This window comes from Gossypium hirsutum, chromosome D13 (genome assembly GCF_007990345.1).
Source record: "Gossypium hirsutum isolate 1008001.06 chromosome D13, Gossypium_hirsutum_v2.1, whole genome shotgun sequence".
NCBI lineage: Eukaryota > Viridiplantae > Streptophyta > Magnoliopsida > Malvales > Malvaceae > Gossypium > Gossypium hirsutum.
The window spans coordinates 38,011,042-38,021,451 of NC_053449.1; the positions used below are offsets into that span (position 1 = coordinate 38,011,042).

The following is a 10,410-nucleotide window of genomic DNA, read 5'->3' on the forward strand; positions in this document are numbered from 1 at the left end:
TTCTGGCTCAACCCTAGGTCCAGGTTTTTCAGCTCGTTCAGCTGGTTGAGGACTATTTGGTTCCTTATTAGATTCGTCTTCTTCAGTGTCTGTAAATGAAGCAGCTTTAGTTTCTATTTTATTTGTTGAATCTTCGGTTTTTGGCTCAGTTTGTTCCTCTTGCTCACCTTGGTTCAACTCATGCGCTCTTTCTACCAACCTTTCAAGATCATGACTTGTAATACACCCTTAAACATACTGCCCTTCATATTTGCTTGTGTTTTAACACGGGCCCTTAAGCAAAGTGAAGTGATTAATGATGGGAAATAAGAACTTCCTGTCTTCTTTTTAGCACAATCATGGATCTCTTTGAGGATAATTTTCCCAACATTAATGAACTTTTCTATCAAAATTGCATATAACAAGAGCATCCGTTCCATCGAGATGGTGGAACTGTGTGAGATAGGGATAAAACTGTAGCGAACAGAATAAAACCATACCTTTGCTACTGGTTTTAAGTATTCTCTTCAACAAGAATGACTTCCATACTTTCTTATAATCCATTGGGATCCCGGATTGGTCAAACATCAAGCACTTGTTGAAGAAAATCCCAGTTGATATTGCTCATCATAGGGTAGTACTCATCTTCTTCAACATCAGGTAAATTAAACAAATCATTGATGGACTTAGAAGTAAGAGGTACCTTTTTTTCTCGAACAATAACTTCAGTAGCATCTTGCGTAGTCAAACTAGCATAGAATTCTCGAACTAGTTCATCATCGGAAAGTGAACGAGCATCACAGAATCGTTCCCATTTGAGAGCATTGATTATCTTTCAAATTGGCATAGGAAAAAAAATCACATCATTGCTCTTCAGGTTAACACCTTTTTCCGGCATCATAGGTTGATGCTTGAAAATTGAATCAAATCGCTCCTTCACTTCTTCTTCAACCACAATCGGGTTTTCAGGAGTAGTATTTGAGGATCTAGTTCTTTTGTGAGACATGATATTTTCCCAAAAATTCAGCAGAGTTTTTGCACAAGAGAGAAGAGAAATCGACAAAGTTGGTATAACTTGCTATGGCAAAAATCTTGCGACAACAAGGATGGTGCGGCGGTGATCTTTTTGCAGCAGCAATAGGGAATTTCGACAAAAAGAAAGAAAAGGACTACGGTTTCGTTCGAGATTTGAGGTTGACGATAGAAAGAAGAGATTTAGGGATTTTTAGGGTGGAAGTAAATTGTTTCGAGGGATATAAAAATTAGTAGAATGAAGAGGGGTTTATATAGGGAAAAATTAGGGCAACATGTAGCAAAAATTTAGCTACATTAAAGTTACTTGGGCGGCAAGTAATAGATGTGAAGGCAAGGCATAGATTTTTCCCTCCTTTTTGCTGTCTTGGGCCTCAAACTCAGACTGTATCTTAAAAAAAACTGATTAGTACTTGGGCCAAATTTGACCCTCTTTATTAATGCAAAAATTTAAATAGCACAAACGAAATTAAAAAAAAAATTAAGTCTTAATTAGAAACTTTCTTCTTAACAAATTACATTAAATTAATTCCCAAGAAAGGTTGGAGGGGTCACAGCGGTCCTGCTGAAGTTCCAATCTCCTTAAACAGAATTAATTAAATGTAATAAATTAAGAAAATAAGTTCTAATTATTTATTTATTTACACAATGAGTTCATGAAAAATTAAGGGTCTATTAAGATGAGCGAGGATTCAATTCGCTCATCTTTACCATCCCACTAGTGTTTGAGACGTTGACCATTAACTTTAAACGTACCTCTATAATTGTCATATAATTCAATAACTCCGTAAGGATAAACTCGGTAGATGGTATAGGGTCCTTTCCATCGGGATTTCAGCTTCCCAGGAAATAATTTCAACCTTGAATTAAATAACAAAACCTTTTGACCTTCTTTAAACTCGCGAGGTCGTATATGACTATCATGCCATCTCTTTGATCTTTCTTTACACATTTTTGCATTATCATAGGAAAACAACCTCAGCTCTTCCAACTCATCAAGTTGTAACATCCTTCTCTCACTAGATTCCTTAAGATCAAAGTTCAACTGCTTCAAAACCCAGTGAGCTTTATTCTCCAACTCTAAAGGCAAATGACATGCCTTTCAAAATACTAACCGATAAGGAGTTATTCCTAACGGAGTCTTAAATGTTGTTTGATAGACCCATAGTGCATCATCCAGCCTTCGAGACCAATCTTTTCTGCTAGGGCGTACTACCTTTTCAAGGATACCTTTGATTTCACAGTTCACTCTTTCAACTTGCCCCTTGGACTGGGGGTGATAAGCAGTAGCAATCTTGTGCTTTACATCATATTTGTCAAGCAACCACTTAAGCCATTTTTTCACAAAGTGAGAACCTTCATCACTAATAATAGCTCTTGGTGTCCCAAATCGTGTAAACACATGCTTATGTAGGAATCGCATGACTACCTTAGGATCTAACATCTGATCCGAAAAATGGTCCTTCTGAGTGGCTTTGTTCAACTTTCTGTAAGCAATACAGATTTTCCAACCGATAATAGTTCTCGTAGGAATTAACTCGTTACGCTCATTTTCAACAATCGTGATTCCACCTTTCTTTGGCACACAGTGTACTGGACTTACCCACGAACTATCTGACATAGGATAGATGATTCCCGCATCTAACTATTTGATCATTTCCTTTCTCACAACTTCTTTCATAATAGGATTGAGCCTCTTTTGCCCATCAATCTAAGCTTTTTTACCTTCTTCTAAAATGATTTTATGCATGCAAAAAGAAGGGCTTATACCTCGAATGCCAGCTATGGTCCAACCAATTGCTTTCTTAAATCTCTTTAAAATAGTAATCAGTTGTTCCTCCTAATCTTTCGTTAGTTCTGCTGAAATAATCACAGGCAAAGTAGAACAGTCACCTAAATAAACGTATTTTAAATGGGAAGGAAGTACCTTTAGTTCGAGTTTAGGTGGTTCTTCAATTGACAACTTTGGTTGCACAAATTCTCTGACTTCTAACTCCAACGATTCAAATCGTGTGGATTGAATAAAATTTCTCGGATTGGCTTCCATCAAAGCCATGTTTTCTTCACCTTCTTCATCCTCCAAAGGGTTAAACTCTAAGGTTTTCTCCAATGTATCTTCCTCAAAATTACTTTTTATAGAAACCAAGGTTTCTATGTCTTCCATGACTGAACACTCCTCTACCAAATCGGGAAATTTCATCACTTTAAGAATGTTAAAACTTACCTGGTCGTCTTGAACTCGCATGGTAAGCTCGTCTTTCTGCACATCAATTAACGTTCTCCCCATGGCTAGGAAAGGTCTCCCAAGGATAATACACATTTCATTATCTGCTTCAAAATCTAAAATAATGAAATCAACAGGAAAAATAAATTTATCGACTCTTACCAAAACATCTCGATCTTTCCTTCGGGATATACTAACGATCGATCCACTAGCTAAAGCGTCACAGTTGTAGGTCTTACTTCACCTATCCTTAACATCTTGAAGATAGACTTAGGCATCAAGTTGATACTCGCTCCTAAGTCATACAAAGCTTTACCACAGTAAGATTCACCAATGTTACAGGGTATAGTAAAGCTTCCTGGGTCTTTCAATTTCGGTGGCAGTTTGTTCTGCAGGATCGTATTGCACTCATTTGTCAAGGCAACAGTCTCATACTCACTCAGTTGTTTCTTCTTGGACAGTATATCATTCATAAAATTTACATAATTCAGAATTTGTTCTAAAGCCTCCACTAACGAAATATTGATGTGTAACTACTTTAGAACATCCAATAACTTCTTGAATTGCACCTTCTGTTTCTGCTTGTGTTGCTGTAATCTTTGTAGATATGGAGGTGATGGAACTTTCGGTTGAACCGAAAAAAATTTCTGAGTAGGTAAATCTGCATCCAAAGAAGATGTTAAAATATCTGAATTCACTAAGTCAGGGTTTACCTTGTCAGACTTTGCAGATTCTGATTCTTTCGGTGTAGGAACTTCAACATCTGGTTGACTTTCCTCCTTTTCAACATGCTCATCTTCAATATTAGTCAATCGGGGTTCCAAAGTCTTACTACTTTGTAATGCCACTATCTTGATATGTTTTTTTCCCAAATTTCATAGATTTTCAGTATCGCTCGGCAAAGTTCCTGACCCATTTCGTTTTCCAAATTTTTCAGTATCGCTGTTTGGCTTTGGATCAAAACGTCATTCTTTGCCATGTACACTTTCAACAAGTTTTCCAATCTGTTTGATGCCTCAGCTTGAGGTGGTTTTGAAGCTTGCTGATTATACCCTTGAGATTGGTTGGGTCTTTGCTGTAATAAGTTGTTGTTCAATCCATTTCCTCGGTTGCTCCAAGAAAAGATGATTACGCCATGACGAATTGTAGAAGTTGGATTGGGGTCCTTGTCCACTCCTATTTTGATAATGGTTCCCCACATAGTACACTGACTCAGGATTTGATGGACAATTCTCAAAAGAATGACCTTTCCCACAGTACACACAGGAAACTACTTCAAACGGACTTGGTAGCTGAGCTACAAAATCATTAGTATTATTAGTGGTTAACTATTTTATCATTGAGGAAATAGACGATACATGAGCTGATAACGAAGTGAGGGAGTCAACTTCATGAACTCCGACTATGTGTCTTATTAAAGTTGTTCAATTTGTTGGCCATTGATAGTTATTACTCGCGATCCTCTCGATGATCTCATAAGCCTCATTATAAGACTTAGACAAAATTGCACCATTCAGGGAAGCATCCACCATCAATCTTGTATGTGCATTGAGACCATTATAGAATGTCTCCAACTGGATGCAATGAGGAATCCCATGATAAGGACACTTACGAAGTAACTTCTTAAATCGCTCCCAAGTCTCACACAAAGACTCGTCATCCAATTGTTAGAAAATTGTGATCTCGTTCCTTTACTTAGTGTTTTTGCTAAGTGGGAAATACTTAACAAAAAATCTCTCAATGAGTACGGAAACAAATTCAACCTCAGTGCGTCTTTAGTCACACCAACTATCTTGAATGAATCACTTACCTTCATAAACAATCGAAGGTGGAGATGTGGATCTTCCGTGGGCATACCACTAAATTGGCCCACCGTTTGTAGCATTTGAAACATCACTGGTTTCAATTCAAACTGGGTTGCCTCAATATCTGGCCTTCTAATTCCTGGGTTTAACTCACTGAAAGTGGCACAGCATATTGTCTGATGCATCGATCCCTATCATCAGCAATGAGGATAAGAATTTGTACATTATTGGCTCCATTACCTTGGACTTGATTTTGATTTCCAAGGTCCATCTCGACTTGTCTTTGAGCTATTCGTTCACGTCTTCTTTGTCTAAAAGTTTTCTCAATTTTAGGGTCTACAGGGAGTAAATCAATAATTCGATCTATGCTCATAAACACCTAAAAAGAAAATCACAAAAATTAAAAAGAATAAGTTAGTAATGTTAGAAATAAATCAAATTGAAAATAAATAATTTCACGAAAAAAAATGTCTATGGAAATAGTTGAAAATCCCCGGCAACGGCACTAAAAACTTATAACGCTAGGGTTTGTGTAAGTGTACACAGTCATTATCAAGTAATAAGTAAGTATCGAGTTATCGTCTCCACAGGGATTGTATTTGTGCTAAGTCACTTAATTTGTAAAATTATATTAAAAATTTGATAAATAAAAACACAATATAGTTGAGAGGTGGTGATTAAAATATGTTAAACTAAATACAATGATCCTTAATGCAAATTATCCTAAGTATGCAAACTATATGAATGAAATAGGTTTTAGTAAAATTAAACACAATTTCAACAATTATAACATAAATAAACTAGGATAATAACTTCAATTAAACCCTATTTATTATCAACATGCTTAATAACATTCGGAAAAATATTTCATGGCAACTCGATCTTTCATGACTTTGGAAACCACATTAGGTCATTTCAAAATCCTTTACTTAGTAAATACGCATTTTACTGATCCTTATTTACTAAAGGTTTCTTAGTATTCTTGTGAGGTAACAGGGACGTGTTAGGTTTGAAACAATTTAATCACACAAATCTAAAAACTATGTAGATAACAGAGCTTGGTTAGAGTTGTTATGCAACCTACAATTCAATCGGGTTAGGATCTAAATTGAGCATGCACATTTCAATTATGCGTCCATTAGCCGTCATCTGGTCAGGATCGCTCAACTAATTCAGGTGCATTTCAATCACGTACGAACGAAATACAGACTTGATTTTAATTGAAAACATGATCGATTAAGGCAGAAACATTATAAGCATGAATCAAATAAATATTATTTAATCAAAATAATCATCCAAGCTTAAATAAAATTAAGCTATCATTTTTGTAAACAAGAACAAAGAACACATAGCAAACATCTTTAAATTAAAGTTAAAGAAAGGAAAGATTACACCCAATTCACGGTGGCTGTCACCCAAGACTCTAACTGACGAGGCTCTTTCGCTTCTTTGCGTTGCTCCTTTACTGATGGCTCTCCAAGGTGGCCGACCAAGGGTTCTTTAAGAGGCTTAATTGCTAAAATCATTATGCAAGGATGATAAAAGGGAAAGATAGCTAAAAGAGTTGAGAGAATGATAAATGTGTGAGAGATGATGGGATGAAGGATGATTGAAAAAATGAGAAATGAGCTCTTATTTATAGGTGAGGCAAGGGAGCTAGTTTGCTAAAAATAGGAGTTTCCATCCTTTGAAACTTCCTCCAAGAGTGGCTGACCATGAACTGAGGAAAGGTGGCTGATTTTTCCTTGATTTTTGGTCAGTTTGAGTGCCACAACAACTCAGGACTTAGACTCGGTCATCAGCAAATCTTCGGGAAAATCTCCAATTTCTTTAACTCTTCAAGGACTTTGTATAATTAAACCAAAAATGGTTTATGACATCCATGTGCAGCCGAATATTGGGTTGACTTGGTCCCCAATTTGGATGGTTTCGCAATTAGAAGAAAACTCTTAGACCTGTCCAAAAATAGTAGATAGTTTAGAGGACCAAATAATATAATTTATCCACTTTAATTAATCAATTTACTTAATTAATTAAAACCCAATTTATTAATGAAATATTACAAATGAATTATTAAATGTAACTTTATATTTTATTATTTAATTTAAACATGCATGGCCCACTTTATAGCTTAAAAATATAATATGCTCAAATTAATATAAAATAAGCCATTTTATGCATGGAAACTATATAATAAAGTATAAAATCACATTTTAATAATTTATATGTCCTAATTTCATATTTTCACAGATTTCATTAATTTATTAAACAATTACTTGGTTTTAACAACAAATTTAAGTAAAATGTTAATGAATTATATAGGAAAAATCCTATATGCTTTTCAGTTTACGACATGCTGAGCATGTCAAATGAATGTGAAAAGTATTGAGATATGATTATGTATGAGATTGTGTGACATATTGCATATGCATTGGGTTGGGATTTTGTGGTTTACAGAGGAGTTCTGTGGCGTACCAGTGGCATATTAAGTTCGCATTATTCGTAGTCAGTGCACTGCACTTAGATTACCTAGGGGATTGGCGATTTGATCGCTTAGTATATGTTATTGGAAATTGTATCGCACTATTTGATATCCAAAATATTTTTTACATTATTAATTATTCGATGGTTTTACCACATTGAGCTATGCTCATAATGTTTTGGAGTTTGGCAGACAGGTTCTGGGAAACTCGTGGTGTGTAGTGGATGGTATGGGTAGGAACCTTTTTGCATTGCATCATGTGCACGGTATATTCGAATGTTATTGATTTATGCTACGCATTTTATTTTTTTGTATTGAATGGTATCAAAATTAATGATTGTTACTCGAATGAATGATGACCAATGCTCATACACCGTTTGACAACAATTTGATAATGGCAAAGTAATGACATGAAATTCCTATGAGGTTCTATTTTCTTTTGTTGATGCTAATATGTTTCACTATATTTGATGTTTTTTCCCGTTTAAATAATTATTCAACTCACACTGAGCTTTTCATAAGCTCACCCCCAATAGTGTTTAACTTTTCAGGTAAACCTCAAAATTAGGATCGGGCTCGGCATTCATAGAATCAACTTGGACCTCAAATTATTATTATTTAATTAAGTATTATTAAGTCTTTATTAGTTATGGCTTGAAATTTTTAATTATTTCTGGTTTGTGGCTTGGTAACATTTCTTTTTGGGATTTTTGCATGCATGGATTACTCAAGCATAATAACTGAATAATGCATGATATCGGGCTTAAGTAAAATTTGATATTGTTCCCTAGTTTCCACTACATTGCAAAGGAATCATTTTTGAAAAACAAATTGATAAGGCAACTAAGATTCCGAAATGACTTGAAAAATGGTTTTTCCGCTGTAGTTTAACATCGAGTTTTTTTTTAAAGAAGAGCGACAAGCAAACTGTTTTTCTAAAACAACATTATCAACAATAAAATGAATCCTAAGCATGCACGACCTAATGAATGAATGCTTTTAACCTAACTCAAAGTACAACTACGATTTTCTCTAAAATGAGTTTACTTAAGGTCTTCAAAAGTAACGTAAGTTAGCTTAGCCATTTCGGTGGCTAATGTAGCCTTCTTAATCTAGCTATAACATCTAGGTCAGTTTGGGAGGTTACAACAATGGTCTGAATGATCAAGTGATTCATTAGATAGTCGGGGAGGATCATGAAGAGGAAATAAAAAAAGAAGAGGATGATGAGGCAACGAAGGATGACGATTTCACATCCTATCACGGCAACTTCAAGGGAGCTTTGACGTCTGTGCGGCAACCCATGGGGGGACTTGTCATCCATGAGCCAAGTAATTGACCTGTGATGTCTTCTGCAAGGATGCCTGAGAGGGGTAAGGGAAAAGGAATTGCAGGACTGAGCGAGGGTCCCGAGGTTGACTCCGATTAATTACATGCTTTTTCATTTATTTTCATTTTTATGCAACATTTAAACTATTAAATACTTTTGGATTTGTTTACTGTTATTTGATTTTTCATATTGTGTTTGGTTGTTTTTTTTTTGTGTGTGTTTGTATTATGTGAAACAAATTATCCCAAAAGACTACACAACATTGCAAGCTTCAACGAGGAGGTGGACCACCTAGCTAGTCTAATGCTCTATTGTAGGGAAGTCTGATAACCTTCTATCTTTTTATTGGGACACATTGGGGACAATGTGTAGTCTAAGTGTGTGTGGGGGGTGCACATAGTATTATGTGTTTTATTTTTCTCACTTTTATGTTAGTTGCGTGTTTATTTTAACCTTTTTGCCTTTTTTTAAAAAAATCAAAAAAACTCCAAAAATATTTTCCAATTTTGTTTTAAATTCTTCAAAAATCCTAAAAAGATTTTTCATTTTTGTTTATATTTTGTGTAATTTCATGGTACTTGGACTATAATTAGGTAATAAGTTACTAGTTGTACATATCAAATAAGTACATAGAAGTGCCAAACTTGTAAATTTTGAATGATACTAGATAATTTCTTATTCTTAATTGTAGACTAATTAGTTCAATTAGTTAATGTGTATAATAGACTAGAGGCAATAACATAATGAAAATGTATAAAGTGTACCATAGGATGAATAAAATATATAGATCCTTGTATATAAATAATTTAAATTGTTAATTTTCATTTAAGTAGATGTATGCTTGAAAGAATTGCTGCCAGGTGATTAATTCGGGAAAGACCTTAGGCATTGTTTGAAACAGCCTAGAGCCTAAAAGCTTACTTGTTGTTATGTACCCCTAGTTCTTATATCTTTAAGCCTCAAGTACCTTTTTCTTAAGAGCCTTAATATCAAATCCTTGAGCCTAAACGAGTCTAGTACTTAATCATTCTTTGTCCTATTCTTTAATTGCACTATGTAATGGACGTAAGACCATTGACATTGAGCGATAGGTAGAAACATTATGGTGACTTTTTGTGCAAAAAAAATGAAGGGTTACGTGAATTACTATGTTAAAAAAGTAAAAGTGAACGAAAGAGTGTAGAATAAAGAAAAAGAAAAAGAAAGCTAAATAAAAATTAAGCTAAAAAATGAGAATCTTTCGGTTCACAGTTAAAAATTTTCACGTACTAATCTCGCGTAATACCTTCTAACATTTTGGAGAAATAAGGTAGGTGAGAGAAGGATAAATAATAAAGTGAGCCTGTAAATAAATTAGGGATGAGTAGGGAACAATGTTGTGTGCTTAGCCATTTCTACTGCTTGAACTCGTTTTGAGTATTTGTTGTTTGAATTCTAAACCGTCTTAAACCTCAAAACACTACAAGCCTAGAAGCCTTTTGAGACCCGAATAAGTCACCAACACAAGAATTTCTAAACAGCTTACATTTGTTTGAACAAACATGACCAATTCTTTTTA

The 10,410-nt window shown here is 34.8% G+C and overlaps 1 non-coding gene across 1 annotated transcript; it reads left to right on the top strand.

Moving 5' to 3' along the window:
• Positions 1-4,825: 4,825 nt before the first annotated feature.
• Positions 4,826-4,932, top strand: LOC121225940 (small nucleolar RNA R71). The gene has a single exon (XR_005923843.1). It is a non-coding gene; the product is annotated as a small nucleolar RNA R71 (small nucleolar RNA).
• Positions 4,933-10,410: the final 5,478 nt, after the last annotated feature.